The 20,414-nt window shown below is 44.0% G+C and overlaps 1 protein-coding gene across 2 annotated transcripts in view; it reads left to right on the top strand.

The window, feature by feature from the left end:
* Positions 1-20,414, top strand: part of LOC144098506 (cubilin-like) — a 247,792-nt gene that overhangs the window by 92,433 nt on the left and 134,945 nt on the right. The window lies entirely within an intron of this gene.

The raw sequence follows: 20,414 nt of genomic DNA, 5'->3' as shown, positions 1-20,414 counted from the left end.
CGAAAGTGACCCATCCCTCTCGTATTCTCAGTTTCATCCTAATCGAGGATAAGTCGCATTCCATGTTCCGAAGCGGACGTCAGCGTCTCCGCTTCGCATTAGCTTTAACTCCGCGCAGTCTGCTCTGAAAATTATGTCGTTGTTAGCTCGGGCCTATCTTCAGACTATCCAGCCTCATCCATTCGTCAGAGGAGTCATCGCGCACTTTACCGCAGGGACTTGCGCAGTGGTGCTCAAGTAAAAAATGCGATATAGTGTTTGGCCGTAACACATAAAACACGACTCGTTCATTGGCTTCCGGACGTTCCCCTAAATGTTTGTCGGCCTGTTAACTGGGAGTACACATTGGGAACCAGCGGAAACGCCGTGCATGAGCCCACCGCGTCGAATCAGTAAACACAAGCGGTGGGACTGCTGCCGACCTATAAATAAAATACGAGTGACACAGGTCCTGTACTTTACCGAGGTTTCTTTGACAGAAAAAAAATGAGGCATGATGAGGTGATCAAGGACCGATCAATCTTTTGCTCCCTCCTTCCGTTTTTTTTTCAACTGGTCAGCCCTGCTCGTCATATACCACAGCCAGCAAAGGACATTTCATGCTGGCTATAAACCCTCATGGCACAGGACTCAGCTACCTACGCTTAAAGTTCCAAGAGCTTTGGAGAGCTTAAGCCACCTTATAAGCGGAATGCGACAGCATTATATTTCACATTTGTCGGAGCGTCTGTTGGAACGTATCTCTGTGGATGCGTTAAATTTTTTTTTATTATTGTCGGTCCACCAACTACCATATTCGGGCTGCTAGCTGTAGTAAGAGGCATCCTCTATGCTGTGACGGTGCCGACATTTGCATGTCATATTTTTTTCCTGATTGTTGATTTCGACTCTGTATCTAGGTTGGTGTCTAGGAATTAGGTTGCTCACAACACGGCGGGCAGGCTGTGACGACGTCGCAAGGTGACGTGACCTCTCTAGACCAATCATTAATTTAATTTCCATTTGCCACGGTGGAGAGATTGTGATGACGCCACAAGATCAAGTCACCTCTCTCGACGAATCATGGAATTTCTTCACATCGGACACCGAATTTCGCTCCTGACGTGAACTCTAATGCTAGAGCATTAATAAAAATCTCGAAAGGAATCACTCTGAAATACTTTCCCAAGAGGGCGTTTATACCACCCATTCACAACACTCGCACTTACACAGCACTTTCACATCCTCATCACAGCTGTGCCATCTGTTCACGATGAGTAGCTTTAAGTTCAACGCCACACGGTGACTGAATGACTAAGAAGCTTTGTTTTCAAAATGGCTTTCCGTGAACGACACCTAAGCAACCAGTTAGGACACGTAATCCAAATCATCACGTGAATGTCGTTCTTACGGAGTTTAAGGGAAAATAACGTTGGTTAAAATAAATGGAGATGATTGAGAAGGGCATAACTTCAGATGAGCTTTCGTTCTGAGGGAATCTCTATTGTTTTGAGCTTAATTCTTCAGCAAAAAAAGTATCTGTTTTTTTTTTCATTAGCGTGGCCAAGTGGATTGGCTGAAAACCAGTTCTGCTTCTTTGCAGGAGATTCCATAATGAAAAATTTCGCTAGTGGTTACAACACCGGACTGCTGGCAGTGTAAGTTCGAGCGTTGCCCAGCCGAGTCAATCAGGGCGATAACGAATGAATCCGCAGGTCATATTAACCAACGCGTAGAGAAGGAAAGCGCGCTATGCGGGCATGTACTGCCATGCTCCTGTGATTGTGCGAGCAGAGTGCAGATGCATTTCCCTGGAGTAATCCGCTGTTTCACAGAGGCGAATGAAGGTACAGGGTCGGTCAAAAGTTCCCAGGCCATAGGATCTGCTTTTGCGCAGTATAGTTAATTAGGCAGCTGCGACATCCCCCGAAGCTCAACATATTCGCAGGGGGTAGAAGAACTATCGTTTTAAACTTCGAGGCCCTTGGTAGCTTTACCGGCACCCTAGGTGCCAGATTACACCAATGAAAAGCAGACCCTGTGGCCTGAAAATTTCTGACCCACTCTGTATGCTTTTACCTTTTTTGTAATAGCTTTAGGAGAAGCAGTAATTGAAACCTGCGCGAGTAATTTTAATGTAGTCAAAGGGCGCTGTAGGCAGAAGTCGAAAAGCTGTTCCTTGCTAACAATGTTCTGCAAATTTTTTTTGTTATGCACTTGTGGTGCACAATGACGGATTCTTGTTATTCATGCCACTCGTTGGTGTTATTAATTAGTAATTAATTCACACTCATTTTCAACAGTCAGGCTGTCCCTGACAGGCCGTAGATGCTCGTTCCAAGAGGATGATCCCAATTTCTTACAAAAAAAATTAGTAGTTACTGCCGCCGCATCGATCAATTCATTAACCAGCTGATTTGGTTTGGCCACCTGCTTTTCTGAGCGCCTCTATGAAAATAAGAGTCTCCCATAAGCAGACGCTTGTTCAAGATTAAGTCGTGTTCTTGCATCTCACTAGATGGCCTGGCAAATTGATGATGGAGTTCGCGAACGTTCGATTTTTCGGTGACAATGTCAAATAAAAAAAAACGGTAGCTTTACAGTTAACCAGACGAACAAGCGATTTTAGTTTAATAAATAAGCTTATAATAAACTATTACATGCCTCCGACCAAACGTTTAAATTCGAAACCCAATGTTTTGAAGCGTGCCTTTTTCACGAATAAATATCCAAACTCATTCGCTCAGAAAAGCCGCACGTGGCATTATCATTGTGAAATCGTTAACAAACTCAACTACACAAAACCGACAGAAATTTAATACAAAAGTTTAGCTCTTTTTTTCAACAATTTCTATCCGTGAGCTCGCACAAACATTTAGCCATTTATCTGCAGAGCGCGACGAAACTGAATGTAAAGCCTTTTAAGGACAAAACCTATCGAATGCATCATTTTTCATAGAGCTCGTTAAGGACGGAAGTTGAGAGAACACAGAACTTTATTACCGATGCAATTTTTTTTCTATACTTACTTGCTCATCTATCCCCATAAATATCCAGGCATGACTGGCCTGAGCACCTACAAAATTAATTTACATGCACTCAACAAAACTAGACAGCATTGTATGATTGGTTCTTGGTTATATTCATGCAGCTTTTGACGTCAGGCCAGCTTCATGAAGCACTCTCAATCGCGCACGAAATAACGCCACGCAAAGCCTTGCTCCAACGCCAATTCATTTCTATCCCTATCTTGCTCGATTGTTCATGGTCGCTTAAAGTATTGAATACTATTCTGCGGCAATTAATGCACTTCGTGCCAAGATTCAGAAACTTACACTATGCATGCTAACTTTTCCAAATTCACTTCCGGCTTCTCTCGGCATGCCTCGCTGTCTGCTCACTGAAAGGCATGATGTACCCGTCGAGGCTCGCAAGCATATTTTTTTCACGCGTATCACTTCCTATTGGCATTTAAAACTGCTGCCTAGCAACGCAGCTTTCGTTGTGCAGCTAACAATAACTTCCTTGGGCTAAACCTAGGCAGAGACGCGTTGTGTTTCACGAATCACGGTCGTCTAGTTTTGACGTAAATAAACTCGTTAAGATTAAAAACGAATGCTATTCTCACGATGTGCGTTTTTCTTCTCCTGAAAACAATAAAATGATTGATGTAACCGTGCTTTACTGAACACCATATGTATGCACTGTCTTCGAATGAGAGATCAGCCATCTTCTCTTCAAGGTGTTATGCTATCATGGGGCTCTATTTTTGTGCCCTGAGTTTTCTTCATGAATGATTATTGTATCCTGTAAGTTTTTGCTGGGAATAGTTTTTCTCTCCATGTTGCTGGGCTTAATACTTTTACCTGCTTATTTTTTAAAGCAGGTTTAGTGCAGCTAAAATTTAGCGCCTTCAGCAGAATGCAATGACAGTTTGCATTATTATTGCATTGGCAGTGTATTGCCCCGGCCAACATCCTGGACTGCATTTTGAACAAGTAAATACTGTAGAGATTCTTATCGAGTTCATGCCGCAATAACGAGCGTTTGTTGCTTGAAAAACTTGGTGGCAAAATCTTTCTTCATAGGCTCTATATTCTTGGCACTACTTAGAGAATGTTCATTGTTATCGCGATCCTGTAATTTTATAAGTGTGGAAAATGTTTGTTTTCGGAACACTGAGGGCTCAGTATACAGGCTGTGGAGTGAAAATTAAATTATGTGCAAAGCGCAGGTAATTAAACACCAGTTATCAAGTGGAGTTTCTATATAGCTCCCTGAGTAATTATTACTACATGGTGGATAAACTTGTTTTCACTAAAACATTAAAGCTGACTGGTCTTATATACGGAATTCTGCCTTAAGAGGGGCCGCGATTTTTGACACATACTTTCTTAATTTCTTATGGATTTTGATGACAATGCTCTCGCATGTTAATGATGCTTCCGAACTTTAGCGCACGAAATTTCAGCGTTATATCTGAAGCACGTTTTTTATAATGTTTTCTTTCTTTTCTAATTTTTTTCTCTGCCTATTGGAAAGCCTGCAGACTAGGCAAAATGTGCCTGAAGACTGCTGCAGTCTGCACTGGATTTATGAGCGCTTGCTACTCGTCATGACAATCTTAAATATTTTTTCTCTTACCAAAAATATGTGTTTGTCAGTTTTTGCGGTGTAGTTGCCGTAGACATGTGCAGACTTCAAAGGAAATGTACCAAGAATTCGCAAGTCGTCAGACCCAAAAAAAAAAAAATTATTATTGTCATTGTGTATGATGTGTTCAAGGGTATGCGACAAAACGAACGTGGTAAATGTGGAAAAACAGGTTTGAAGAGATGCTGGACAAGCAATCAACAGCCCAGAAAAGCAGTTTTAAGAAAAATGCATCAAAAACTGAGCACCTTAATTACGTCTTCATTGGGTACCGTGTTTGTAGCCCTTTGCACGGTGTTGAATACAGCCTTGCTTGCCTATCAGTCCCTTGGCGTGGCGCGGTTTTAGGGAGTCGTTTCTCCGCATTGCGTGCATTATTTAGCTGCTTACGGTAGATTGTTGCGCAGTAGCAACAGCCTTCTAAGAGCTCGTCCGCATTCCTATGACGTCCGGCGCGTGGCATCGGTTTCAGTTTCAGCTTCATTTCACATTTTGAAAGCACAAGTTATAGAAACACTTTTTCCCATCGTCGATCAAGCCACTTTCCGCAGACGCGCCATCAGCGGAGTTTCATGTGTTTGGATAGGTGCCGACGACGCCCTGCGCAATAAATTCACCAGCATTAGTCCGCACAGAGGAAAATTGGAAAATTGGTTTTTGATTAAAGGAAATGGCACTGTAACCGTCTCACGTATCTTGGTGGACTCCCGAACTGCGCCGTAAGGCAAGGGATGAAGGTGCGAGTGAAAGAAAGAAAGGAGAAAGAGGTGCTGTAGTGGAGGGTTCCGGAACATTTTCGACCACCTTAAGATCATTAACGTGCACTGACATCGCACGGGCGCCTTTTGTGTTTCATCGGTAGGGTTCGAACCAGGGCACTCCGGCTCAGTAGCCGAGCGCCCTAACCACTGAGCCGCCGTGGTGGGTCCTGTTATGATCGGAGGCCCCGACAGCGGGAACAGACGAGCCCGGCAGGCGCCATCGAACTATGTTTGACCCAAAGGTGCTGTCGTCCTGAGAAGAGGATTAGGAACGGCTCCTGGCGACTGTGAGCTGTGACGAAAGGCCTCTCATCCGGTCGTCCGGAGTATGGAATGCGGCATTGCTCCCAAACGGCTCCCTCACGTGGACCGGCAGAAAGACGCGAACAAAGGCGCCGAACCCGCCTCGCTCGCTTGCACGTGCAGCCAGACAAAGTGGGGGCGGACACGGCTGATTCATCTTACCCTCGGGAATACCCGGGGGCGTCAGGACGCATCTTTACACGGAGAGGATCACCGCCTGCTAAGCCAACGACCTTATGGACCTGCTCAACCGGTCGGAAACAATTTCAGGACCTCAAGGCGCCAGGATTCCTTATCGCCTGTGCACGTGTTTGTGGGGGCGGAGCGGTCACGGGGTTAGGGAAGAGACTATGAAGAGTGTGTCTGCCCATTGGACGCTTGATCAGCCACCGGTTTCCCTAGCTAGGTGCCTAGGGAATATCCACTGTATTTAAGATGCGATTTGGCTGGTTTCACGGCACTCCATCTCTGACTTTTGGGTCTCCCTGGTTCTGTTGTAAATATGTAGCACTCCATCTCTGACTTTTGGGTCTCCCTGCTTCTCTTGTAAATATGTAAATAAACCTTCAAGTTCACCAACCCTCCTGAAGGCTTCCCTCCTCGTCTGCAGAGTTCATCGTCATGCGGTGGAGACCTTGGTCCCGATACCCAAGCATATCAGTCCGCAGAGAGGTCTTCATACCGGTCTTGGTCATTGGCGTCTGTCGCTTGCGGCTGCCGTAACATTCCGCCGTTCTGTACTTATTTTTGAAGGGGTGTCAAGCACCGCAGCCTTCATCGTCGCTGAACTCCGAACTCAAAACAATATAAATCTAGACAAAAAAAAAACAGCTAGCCTATGGCTCAAGAGCAGACGCCGCGTCATCGGTTCTCACGCAAACTCCGGCGGTTGCTAGAGGCAACCGATGCGGAGACCAATGCCGACGCGGGGAATCACATGGCGAGAGCTTGAAATTTTTGCTTTTTGTTTGTTTGCTTCAGCGCGTAGAATCGAGTTTAGGCGCCAGTTTTGAAGGTTAAGACACAAGCTTTCCACCGAGCCAAAGGTAGCGCTTCTCGATCTCAGCGCCGCAAGGATACCTGGGTTCAAAAAAATGCCCATTTTTCGACCATTTCAAGCACCACCACGATTAATAAAACAGTTCTTTTTTTGTGGTATTTCTCGGTGTATTTCAGCAATGAAACGTATAGAAAACGAGTCATACGAGTGAATACGTTGATTTTAGCGAACTGAATTTTCTAACATTTTTTTTGGCAGTTTGAAAGCCGCATCCTCCCTTAAGCTATGCAATTTTCTAGGTGGCGAACTCTGCAGTGTTAAAGCATAGCTAAACTCTTCGGGTACATTAAACAAAAAGATCTGTTTATATATATTCACTCTTTGTACTACTGCACTTCCAATGATATTGACCTTTCTGAAAAAAAGTCTCGGTACTCTCGGATGACTCGGACTATACAGTGATTCAGACGGGATCCTGACAGACTGAAAAACTTATGGCGGACGTCTGGCGACATCAAACAAAATGATTGTTTAACATTGACATCGCAAGTAGTGGAAATTTCTTGGGGTTTGAAGTTATCCCATCACCATTCACCCCTTCGCGAATAAGTGAGCCAACAGAAGATAAGAGGGCGAAAACTGCGCTTAAGTGCTTCACAAACTGGACGACGCGTTTACCGCGGCGATGCGATAATGCGGCGATTGGGGGAGCGGTACTGAATTGTTTTAAGGTGAGGGACGGAAAGTACTGATAAAAAACAGATGATGAGCGATCTGGTTTCGTCGCTATTTTTGTAATTATCGTAACTCTATTAAACATCGCTCACAATCTCTGCTCTTTTTTTCTGCTTTTTTTATGGAAGGAGTTCATCGACACTTTCACATAAATGACAAAATGTTTAAGAGTTAATTTCACATTTTTTTCCCCACCATAATCACATTGATATACATGACAGAAACCGACTAGCAGTATACCAGCGAATGAAGACAGCTCTATTCCGCCGGCGTATTCGTAGTTTAGTTTATTTTAGCACCTCGACATCCGAGAATAAACGTGATAGCACAGTGTAGATGAAAACCAATTTCGAGGTGTAAAATATATATCTAGCGAAAATGAGATGAAACTAGCTTTACCTAACTACTTTGCTGAGCAGTGTGCCTCTATTGGCCTTCTTGGTTCGCGCGAGTTTGCGATGGTACAAAAGAAAAAATGACGACAGGCATTTTTGCCCGAGCAGGAAATTATATCCATCGGTTCGGACCTTGACAGAGCAAATTTGATACGTGTCATAGTGGCCCGCAGCATTAAACGAGCGATGATTTCGGCTAACGAGCTTTGGACTGCACTGCAATCTCTTTTCGTGGTAGCGCAATAAAAAGTGCCTGATTGTCTTTTTATTCGCATCTTTCTGATACTTTTTTAATCTAAACAAAATATAGGAGACACGGCGCTGAAAGTGATATCGAGCCTCACTTCGAACGGTGTTTAATGTACAGGTCATTTGCTCAAGAAGAAAAAAGTGCCAGTCAAATAGGCCCACGACTGAGACTAAAGGTTAAGCGCAGGGCTTTACACACGAAGTTCAGACAAATTATATGATACAAGCTCGCAAAAATAAGCAGATGACATTAGGAATAATCACTTCCGTGTTACACGAATATTTAACCTCTGGTAGGGTCTTTATTTTATTTTTATCTCTAAAAATTATTTTGTTGACCTTGCTTTTATAAGTGACATTGGTATCGGTTATGACGTTAAAGCAAGACGCAGTGCAGGCGACTGCGTGCTATATTCCCGTTGTGGGTTCTACTTGTTGATGTGAATGCGCACATTTATCAATATGCACGCGATAAAGAACTATGCAGTACCTAGTGTGAGATATGATAAATGGCAATTTAATATCGCGTGCTATCGAATCCAAACACTTTGCCATTATCGTGCGCAAGAACTTACATTAGGATAATTAAATATGTACTTGCATAAGGATACGTCACCTTGCATCATCATGTCCGAGATGCATTACTTGAAGCGTTCCTCTCGCAATGTGTAAAAAAATTATACTATTTACATATTAAACTTTGTGTGCGCGGGCATTGCCTGCGATTGGTTTGCTCGTATAAATGATCATTAATTGGAAGCAGTTTGAGTTGCCGCATTTAGGTTTACCTTCAGTTCGGAAAGCCGGGCATGTATGGTTTTTCGCAGGCCGACAAGGTTTCCTTGATGCATATTTAAATAATATGCGGTCATGTATCACGCTCAAGGTAATAAATTGATGATCAGGAAGTAGCAGTTCATATTGCGCACAGTTTTTTAGTGCGCATGCGACTATTTCTAAGCTATTCCTAATCGCCTTCCTCACTGAAGTGGACGTGCGTTTTGCTTTGATATATTTTCTATCATGACAGTAAATTAGTAAAGAGTCAGTGATAAATATTTTGAAACAAAATAGTATAAAAAATTTTTTAATATTAACGGAACAGCGACTTTTGTGGCTAAATTGTGTTCTTTTTTTATTTCCCCTGCTTGAGATTTCGCCTGTTTTCGTGATTTTCCCTCCGCGATGGCTTTGTAAGGTCTAGCGGCATCGTTGGTGATTTAATAATATTTAATATAATTGAAAACCAACTAAAACTCCTAAAGTCCTTTTATATGAAGAGACTAAGTTCATGATAATCTTATCATTATCTGCAAGCATTCATCCGCAACTATTGGGCAGGTCTGATTTCCACGCATCACCCTCTCCAAAATAACATTACGAAAGCCCATTTCATAAAGCAACGCAAGCGCTGCATTTTCCATGACTGTCCTATTTTCTTGTTCGAATATTTTTTTCATCGGCATCCGCAAACACTTGGCACTTCGTCAGCGCCGGATGGTTTTTGAGCGAAAAAATAAAACGACTCGACGGTGCCGTTTTCGAACGACGCCGCCGAGTGACCAATTCGCGTTTAGCGTGTTTTAACTAGAGCGTGTTTTTTTCTCCCTCGGGGAGTGAAGTCCGAGACACCCGATCCGCCAGCATCCCTGCCCTTCCCCCTTTTCACCGCCGAATTTTCGCCGACGAAAAGCGGGGGCCGGCTTCGATCGCAGAGCTTGGACGTACGTGCGTCGCGCAGGCTTTCGTGTTTACCTTGGGTTCTCCGTCCTCTTACGCCACGCCGTCGACGACCTAGCTTGGAAAGCGCAGCTCTCGGAACTCTGTCGTGCCGCGAAGCGGTGCCGCAGCCGTCGCTAGCAGCGCTGCACTTGGTGCTGATGCTGCCTGAAGTTGCCACCGTAGAACCACCTACCCGCGCACCACTTTTTCGCCCCCACCTGCGTCGTAGCTCCTCGCCCTCATCCGCCACTGCCTTCTTTCAGATGCACTCTCTGCCTCTCTGCGCTTCCCCCTTTCCACCACTCTGTCTCCGCACAGCCGTCAGCCTCAACCTCGTCCCACTGCCAGCCCACTCGCCGTTTCTCCATCGTTTTACTATTTTGCTGTCCCCCCGCTCGCTTTACAGCTTTATTTTTCTTCCCGTCGCCAGAGTGGACGGGAAAATAAAAGTCGACTCACCGAGACCGATAAGCGCGCGGAACGGGCAGAGGCAGCGGCGAAGGCGATGCACGTGCGCGCGTCAAGCAGCGCCGACGACAACCAGATGGGAGCTGCCTGCGCGGCCGAGGAACTCTGAAGCACACTCCGCGCCGGTGACAGCCCAGACGGAGAGAGATTGAGGGAGTCGGTGAAAGGAAAAAAGTGCCTCGCCCGCGTTTCTGTCTGCGCGCTTTAATTGAGGCCTGCGTGCCGTGTTGAACGACGAACCTGCAGCGTACAAGGGCACACGGCAGTGTTCACGTGCCCGCAATCTATGCGTATAGGTGCCTGCTGAAGGTTTAGGAACGTGCAAGCCACTGAAAAGCTTAATTTCTTGGAAGTTTAAGCGCGCTGCCGCGAATTACATTTCTCAAACTACATAGTGCGCTTCATAATTTAAGGCTAAGCCTCCAAGTCGAAGAAATGAAAACTCCTTCAGGCATGCACGTAAGCCAGGGAGAAGTTGAATGTAAGCTACTTTCGGTCATTTACCATTTTCATCTTCCACTGTGTTTCTGTTGAAATGACACTGATGATGCTTTATATTGTTTCGTTGATTATCTGCTCCCTAAAATGTGCAATGCAGAAAAGAATTGCTGGATGTTTAGCATTGCTACCCATGAAATATTGCGCGAAAGTTGTTTTTTGAGGTGGACACCAACGCCACGCACCTGCAAGTGCGGTTGAAAGCTCGCTTCCTTTCCTTTCGCGACTTGCGCACAGATGGAAGTTGACGAAGACGACGACGTGCAATGCACAGCGACAGAATATGTTGCAGTTTAACACGAGGCATGATCGGCTGCGCCGATTGCATAGTGCTCTCATGTAGTGGCCAGCGAAGCTGATGTGTTCGTTCTGCCGCAGGTTCGAAACCCAGTCGCGGCAATGTTTATTTTATTTCTCCAGGTTGGCCAAGGTCACCCCCATTCAAAGTCTCGTTTATTTCCCGCCAATTCGCTCTACACGTGACTAACTTCAGAGGATTCAACACACCCGCATTTTCCAGGTTATGAAGCCAATAGTAATTTCGCATTAAAAGCCCAACATTAACAACTTTTTCACGTCGGGGCGTCACACGAGAGAGGGATTGCTACTCTTCCTACGTGTGTACAATCAGCAACAAATGAAACACGAACAACTTAATGCGAAGGTCTTAGCCGGGGGAAGCTCTAAACTAGCGCCGGTTAATTTCGCTTCGAAAACTCGAGGACTGTCCTTTGAAAGTGTTAATCAATCTCGCTTGTATTTACTCTCCAGAAGATAATATGTTCGTGTTTTTGTGTTGGCATTTCAGTTGTGTGGTCTTGATTCGTTCAATGCTGATAGTACATACCTGCAGGAGTAGGCAAATGTGGAGAGAGCGCTCGGACTGTGGCATAACTGCATGCCAGCGCTATCTGATTTCGCGCACCTGTTGTTGAGGGATGCACAACGCGCCTTCTCAAATACTGTACCTGTGGAGGTGAAACTTCTACTTGCATGCTTTCATGTGTTGTAGTTAAATAAGGTGATCGTTCGCAGACGTGGCGCCTGTGCTCCTGGATCGCTTTTCAAGCATACTGGAGAATGTTGTCTTCGATAGCACGTATGCAAGCCCACATGCACATATCATCATGCTTAAAAGCAGCGACTTGAGCGCGAAAGTAAACACCTTTCACTACTTCTTTCCTTGGAAGTAATCTCGAAACTCCTTCGTACTACTACGCAATGTCCTGAGTGGCCTCCCGTCTCAATGTAGTTGCTGCAAAGCACACTGCCATCGTTAGCGCGAGCCGGATGAGGTCTGCGGCAGCCTCTCTCTCCGCAGATCTCCTACCTTCTTCTCCGAGCTCTTTTAAAGCCCCCTCTCGCGGCGGGCGATGAAGCGCTCGCGGAAAAGGCCAGCCGGCTGCCGCTGATGGCGGTGGGCTCATTACGAACGAGCCTGGCTATTTTTAAATGAACCGCGAGAGCCGGAGAACTGGACGGGACAGCCTCCAACGCGAAATCAATTCGGGCTTTTCTGGATTAGAAGAAAGAAAAAAGAGAGAAAGAGAAATGTGTATGAGGCGCCATGAACGTCACTGCTCAGCAGATGAGGACGTGGCGTAGAACTCTGCTCTGTGCAGCTAAAACAGTGCAGTACGGTGGTAGCTGAAGCTGTGGCCGCCGCCATTCAGGGTTTGAATTCACAACGTTTTTTCCGGTATAGAAAATGTTTGGCTGGCTGGCTGGCGCTCTTACAGTGCGTTGTAGACACGAGATCCTCGATAATGAGGGGAATATGCACTGACTAAACGCACGAAATTTAAATGAGTGGACAGCTCACTACATACAGGACCTTATTTTTCTACTCCAGCTGTAGCTTGGACATTGCTGTACACTTTCTGTGAGGCAGTAGACGTGAACCGGGCGTGTAGAGTTGACATTCGAAGCATCCCTCCAGTAGAGATTTTAGTTTTAAAAAAAGTTCTTTTTGGTAATTTAGGTACAGTTTTAATCTGGACGCTGCTATGGTCACGCGCATTTATTATTCACAGAGCGTATCTGTGGCTTTCATGTCTTCTTCTTCTTCTTCTTCTTCTTCTCCTCAAGTAATATGGCACAAATGTCGCGGACTTAGTATTTTTTCTTCTTCTTTATGTGGGCGGAAGCCCTAGCTAGAACCATTGCCACGACCATACATTGGATCGCGTTATCGCTGTGGAACCAATTACCTGTAGCCTCCGGTGCAGAAGATGGGTCTAATCATGCCTGGATACTTAGAGGCAGCTAAAAATAAAAATAACTTGTGTTACAGCGTGAAACGTGCATGGTAGGAAAGATTAATAACTCTTCTAGAGAAATTTATGAAATATGCAGCGTACGGCTTAATACGCTTGCTCCTTGCATATGAGTAAGGATTGAACTTTTCGATTTCAATGTTTGAAAATTTCGTGGAAAATTTTTATGCGTTCGCTTCGGAACGCAACCTTTTTTTCGGCGAATATTATTTTTTTACTTATGAATTACTTTTTCGGTCATTTAATGTTGCAATCCGGGGATGTGAAAGTCACTTAGAGTCTATCTCGGCATTTTTATCATCATGAGCCGTTTATTTCCTAGTAATTGACGTACAGTCGGAGAAAAAAAGTCTCTTGGCCATATGCTTTGCAAACGAACCCGATAGCTGTATTATTAATCAGCGGCTGGAGAGCACAATTGCGGAGGTGAAAGTTGAAATCCTGTTATTTTACCTCCATAAGTTTGTCCTCCAGCCGGATGATAATAATAGAGTTGTGGCCTTCCTTTAAGGAACACGTGGTTCATTGACTTTTGTCCCCGACTATAGATGTGGGTGCATTTGGAGTTCTGCTTGTAGAAGGAACTGCTATTGTCATTGAAGAACTAACGCAAGCTAATAGAGCTTGTGGGCAGACAAAAACTTAATTGTAAGTTTACTTCTAGGAATTAGGTTAACATGTTATCGTTGAGTTGTCGCGCTGGGACGAGTGAGAGGCTGGGGTATCTCGTGGTATGTGTGGTAGCCAGGACAGGACACCATTTCGTGAGACCTACGTTCGGTTCCGTCTCCATGTCATTTTTGTGGGTTCCTCTAAGATGTATGAAAGAACGTTTTGCCCTGAAAACCCACCACAATGTTTCTGGAAAATAAAATGAATTAAAAGAATTGCATTGTCCTACATTAAGTTGATAGTCCCACTGTAAGGGACCCTGAAATAATTGTGATGGGCATATTCTAGTGCAACAGTTCTGAAGAGGTGGTCTTTGTGGGTATTCGAGTCAAATTTGAAAGCTCTGCGTGGACTGAATAATTTAGAAATAGTTTTCAAAAATCGCTGCTACCACGCCTCCCCTACGCCGATGACATCAGTGGGCATAAGAGCCAGTCTTCAAGCTCAGCCCGTCTGCCCACTGACGTCATTGGAGTATGGGAAGCACGGTGAGGTGTGTCGCCCTAATCGGTTGCGAGCTAGTGCGAGCCGCGATTTTTATAAATTATTTCTAAATTATAGGGCCCATGCGGAAATTTCAAAATCGACTGGGATACCCAAAAACTTATAGAGATCTTCTGCACTAGAATAGGCCATCAAAATTATTTAAGGGTCCCTTTAACCGACTAACTGCTTTAAGCGTATTATGATAGTGAATAAACAGCGTTTTACTTACAGGCGGCGAAGAAGTGGTGCTTACCGGCCTGCACAGGTGTGTTAGAAAGCGCAGAATTACCTAAAATCTCACAACTCCGCTACTTGTCCAACAATACTACAGTCCCATCACGCCCGTGGTTTCCCTACGGTTAATTTTCAATTTCGAATGAGCGCACCTAGTACTCAACAGCTAAGCTTTTCATGTCAAGCATATTGTTTTCGGTTAAAACCAAATTTCAAGATCTGAATGGAGCATATTTTATTTTTGTTTGCTTTTTGTTTAAGCCCAAAAGTCCAACCTCTACATACAGGGACTTCTACATTTATCTGTCCGAAATTTAAAACATTTCTGTGCGCAAAATACTGGCTTAACCGAAAGCAAACATCACTCACAAAGTATAATATTATTGTATGCGTCCTTTGAGATCTAATCAAACATCGGTAATTTCCTGATTTTTTTTGTAATTGCTGGTATACTCGTGTCTCCCACGGGTACACCTATATAAAATGCTAGCTGAGCCGCCGAAACTAAAGTCACTGGCATTGGCTATAGCCGAAACAAGGGGCTGCGTCCCCTGCCGGTTGGAGAAGCCAAGACCTTACTGAACTAGAGGCCTGCACATTTGGCACTGCTCCAGCACGCATGTTCTAGGCATGTTCATGCCTTTTGCCGCTAGGGAAGGGCAGCTATGGGCGGCGTAGTGCTACAATTAACCTGTTGATCAAGATGGCGTCGGTTATTTTACTTCAAGGATGTAACAGTTTTGCCATTTGTCTACGTTTTGTGTATTCATCATTCATCTATTGCTTAGCAAATATGCAAGAAAGTCTCACACATGCATGCGCGCAAACAATATTTACCGCTAGGATTTAAAGAAATGTCGTATTTGCATCGTTCATTAGTAGGTTTCAAAATAATAAGACAGGACAAATGCACAAGGAGGCAGTGAGAGGAGAGAAATCATTTCTAGAAAGCAGACGACGATGATGATCCTGACAGACGAAAAGGTCAACCGAGCGCCCTCAATGACCAAAAAGTTAACGAAAGTTGGCGCTCGCAGTCCCATAGGACCCCGCCATATGTGCAGGTCTCTCGTTCAGTAGGTCTTGGGAGAAGCAACCGATGGCTTCTACGCTTGTGGTGCAGTTCCTTAAAGGTGCCGTATCGTCTGCAGGTTAAAATTGAATTCAAAAGGATAAGCCATCGGTCCACTAACTAAAACGCCGCAAAAATGCAAAAGTGAGCTTCAATACAAAAAAGCAACTAACCAATCACCCAGCCGGGCTTTTGGTTGTTTCTTCATCCAGCAGGTGAAGCAGCCTGTCGGATCAGCTGTTTGGTCCACGTCTGTCAAAACTTTACTCGCAGCCGACAGCAGTGTCTTTGATTTTAAAAAATGCAGGCTAGTATCGATGTTTAAATACATCTCATAGAACGTTGATCATAACCTGCTACCTTATGAGTTATGTTTTCTCTCGGTGAGGACAGTACTTAGCGCACAGGAATTTTTTTAATGTCGGACAGATAAATATGGAAGTCCCTGCATATAACCCCTCTTGTTTTCTGTGAAATTCCGATAAACTTCTAATTTTACTTGTACGACCAAATTTTCGTTTCCGTCTGAACAGATCCACGAAGAAACTACGTTATGCACGATGCTCTTGATAGCAAGTTGAGAAATTCATGCCTAGTTTTCCCGCCACGCACCAGAGGCACACTGAAAAGTTAAACTTTTACAAATAAATTTTCTGCAGCCAAGTCAATTAACGTACCAAGTTCACTGCATCTTCTTTTTTTGAAAATCATACGATCGTTTTGCATATTTAGTGTTTTCAGAGCAGCTGTAAGAAGAAATTTTGTTTGTGCAGTAATTCCTTTTTGTTAATTTAGCAGCAGAGTTCTAATCAAGACCTACTGAACTAGGGACCTGCACATTTGCGGGGTCCTATGGGACTGCGCACGCCAACTTTCGTTAACTTTTTACCGTTGAGGGCGCCCGGTTGACCTGTTCGTCTGTCATGATCATCACCATCGTCTGCTTTCGACAAATGATTTCTCTCCTCTCCCTGCCTCCCTGTGCATTTGTCCTGCCTTATTATTTTGTAACCTAGTAATAACGATGCAAATATGACATTTCCTCAAATCCTAGCAGTGAATATTTTGTTTGCGCGCATGCCAGGCGTGAGTGAGACTTTCTGGCATCTTTGCTAGGCAATGGATGAATGATAAATACTCACAACGTAGACAAGTGACAAAACTATTACATCCTTGAAGTAAAACAACTGACGCCATCTTGCTCAACAGGTTAATTGTAGCGCCAAGCCGCCCGTAGCTGCCGTGCCCTAGCGGCAAAAGGCATGAACTAGAACATGCGCGCTGGAGCAGTGCCAAATGTGCAGGTCTCTAGCTCAGTAAGTCTTGGTTCTAATAAGCAGCAGTGAGTATAGGTGATTGTCAACATAAAAAAGGTGTATAGATATATACTAAAGATTTTACGCATTCCTCTTTTCCAAGTTTATTTATTCTTTTATTCACACCTTCCTTATTTATTAACGCTTTCTCTCGTAATCGGTCTCCTGCACAGACCTTTTTATACAAATCACGCTCCAATTGTTGCATAAGTGTTTTTTTGCTTTATATGATTGGTTGTCAGGAGAATGAAAGGCACAGTATCAATGATAGAAAGTAAAAAAAAATATATATTTAAACAAGAATTGGGGCGTAATTTGTATAACAAATATTGCCTGTGCAGAAAAAGGGTTAATAAGTAATATATCAAAGAATAAGTAAACTCGGAAGTTTCGAGCTACATAATGCTTGCCGAATGATTAATACCTGCTGTCAGCAGCAGGAGGCTTTACATTCTTTCCATTTCTTTGAATGCGAATTATCGTAAAAAAAAAACTCTTCGTCGCAGTCAATACAGAACACGGAACGCTTCTGGCTGCAATGCGGTGCTGCCACCCTCCGGGAGTTTTGGGATCCGCGCAGGCGCATGGATTCCAATGGTAGCACGAGGCGGCGCCACCAACAAAGAAAAGTGGGAAGCTGCGGGCGTTTGCAATTCAGAAAATTCTTGGCGTGCGACGCTAAGCGCTCTTGCCAAAATAACTTGCTTAAGCAGGGCCTGTAAATTTTAACCATTATTTTTCACTTTCGTTAGCAGGCTACTTGGTGTATGAAAAAGGAAACATGTGATCGCTCCTGTTTACCATTCATTCACATAATTTGTCCCCAGCACGATTTAATATGATTGAAGTGCTCACTTGAATGCATTTCAACTTATTTTCAATGAAATACTGAATGCGTTGCTATTCGCTTCTTCTGCGTGGTCGGCTGGCCTTGCTCCCTGAAATTCACACTGTATTTTTAACATAATAAATGAGAAAGCAAGCAGTGTTATTTGCATTGACTCAACTTTTCCCTTTTTCTACAAGGATAATTCTTTACATTCTAAATAGGAAGAAAATTCTGGCGCTTTCCGCAGTTAAAATAGAGCAACGTGAATACAGCGCACTGCCGTGTAAAGCCTACCTCAGACCCAGCGGCCTCGGGAAGGATTTGGGCTTACGACTTCAAGTCATCATAGCTAATCATTTCAAAGCTGAACTCACTGGAGAACACGACAAAAATAATAAATATTTTAGTGTTCATCCTATAGCCAGGCATTGTGACAACTTCATCCAAGCTGCTCAGCACGCTGGTTTTGTAGGAGCTCAGCTCGTGGCTGTGGTCGCCAGTTGTCAGTTCCCCTGAGAAAATTGGGTGTGACTTTTTTGCATTATTTTCGTGTCAAGGGCAAAGCACGCTTTCAAGGGGGAGCAGGGTTGTCTCGCTGAAATTTGGCGGCGTTCTGGAATTCACGGTCGGCCTCAGCAAATATGCGGCTGGGTTGAGAAAATATGTCGCCTTTTAGAGCACGCTGTGTCTTGTCGGCGCATTGGGTGCCGTACGTTAATTGATATGTAAAATGAATACTCATGTCACATGGCGTCAGTAAGTCATGAAGCGTCCTTACTTGGGAAAAGCTTTCCGAGTTCAGTCCAAGATTCGTTCTACGATTTCTAGATTTCTGCTCAATTTCAGTTTCAGCACCACATTTCATGTGGCTTGAATAACTCTCATATGTCAGGAAGCTTTTTTACAGCAGCATGAGGCTCGCGCTTGTCACTAGTTGTGACTAGCTGTAAAGACAAGTATTAATCGATTAAGAAGAGTCAATACTGAGCGGTTTTCGCGGATGTCACCTGCAGACACCCAGACCACGGACACAAGCTGTTAAACGTGCCGGCAAAGAAATGAGTTTTTGGTTTGCTAAAAACAAAAAATTTAACAAGGTTCATCCGCACGCATCTTAAGAAGAACTATAGATACAATCTGCCCCTCTAACCGAACAACCTGTGCCCTAATCCGCTTTGTCTCATTCTTTTTTTTTCAAAAAAAATGAAGCCACGTATCACCATTCTAAAGATGGGCTCATTATTTATGCTAAAGATATGATCAGAGCTCCGAAATGAGGGGTAGGTGCCTGATGGCGGAGACATAACCCGTGTGGGTGCATTTCATGAAGGAGATTTCTGATGTGTGTGCGTGTGTATGTGCGTGTTAGCGCACGTTCTTAAACTGTCCATTTTTCTCCCCTCTACACAAGCAAGCAGGTCAATTCGACGTGTCTTCTCTTTTCAGCTTCCACTTTCTAGGACTAACTTCGCATTGAACGTCGTACATCATTGGTGTTCCACATTCATCACCGAAAAGGCACACGTTAATACCCATACGCTCGCAGACTGCTCGTCTCAAATGAAAGGGTGCCAAGACGACACACGGGATTCTTTCAGGTGTTGCCACCCTAGCTCCTTTCGGTCGAGAACATGCACATAATAGCCCAACAGCCTGCCACACTAGTTTTTTTTTTTTGCTATGATTTATAAGTTGATGCAGTGTGCCGCTACTGAAGCGTTCTCGCTGTCTCTATCACTTAACTGCTGTCGGGGACAAGCGGTTTGTTTAAAGACTGCGTAGTCAGTTAAATTTTTGGGCACAATTAGTCATTTGCGGCCTATTTTTTTTCATTATGCATGCTGTGGAAAAATTCAGGAATGCAAAAAAATGTCGGTATTTCACTATTTCGTTTACCTTGGGATATTTCGAAACACACTCAATGTTAAATACATTCGTGAAACACGGCAAAGATTCACGCTGCATTGTGCGCCTTAATTGTGTAGGAAAACTTACCGCATCAGTGCAGTTGAGCTGAAATCACTTGCATATATTCTTCTTTAACACTGCTTCCAAAATTGACACCAGGACCGTAGGCGGCGTTCCTCATGAATGCAACTTATGCGCTCCGTATTGCTCCTTGCACCAGTATGTCATATTCATGAAGTCATAACTAGGGTTGTTCCTAATAGTGTGGATTTGTGCTCTTGTTTTCAGAGGCGACACAGCAAATCCTAGCATCAACACAGGACTGGCTCTGCAGCATTATTTTTACAATGGAGAAGTTATTAAGACCATGCTTATGTTTTTTGTTTCATACACCTCAGCGTGCTGATATCTTGGCGAGTTCAGAACGGACAACATTGTAGCGGGAGAGTCAGATGCGCTCTTTAAAATTCTGTCTTCCAAAAAGTAATTATGCGATGAGAGCTCTTGCTTTCCAGTCATGTATTGTGATTTATAGTATACGTATCAAATCATTTTTAATCATGTCTTTCGGCCTGAAATATTAATTTTCTCTTTCGAGCCGTCTCTGACCAGAGATTACGAGCAAGTTTAATGCTGGTAAAAGAGCCATGCTAGATTCTTGCCTTTATACTTTTAAGCTGCTTAATATACAGTCTGTATGCGTGTATGTGCAAAGTACATCTCCAGGGCCCAGTGTAATGTTTATAAAAGTTTTGCTAATTCGTTTTTCCTTATGGTACATCGATTGCTTAAATCAAATTTATATCTTTTTTCACTCTTCTCCTGTCTCCCTATTACGATCCGCATGTATATGAGGCA

This window comes from Amblyomma americanum, chromosome 7 (assembly GCF_052857255.1).
Source record: "Amblyomma americanum isolate KBUSLIRL-KWMA chromosome 7, ASM5285725v1, whole genome shotgun sequence".
NCBI classification, from domain to species: Eukaryota; Metazoa; Arthropoda; class Arachnida; order Ixodida; family Ixodidae; genus Amblyomma; species Amblyomma americanum.
The sequence above is the reverse complement of the archived record's forward strand: the minus strand, read 5'-3'. Positions and strand labels throughout refer to the sequence as shown.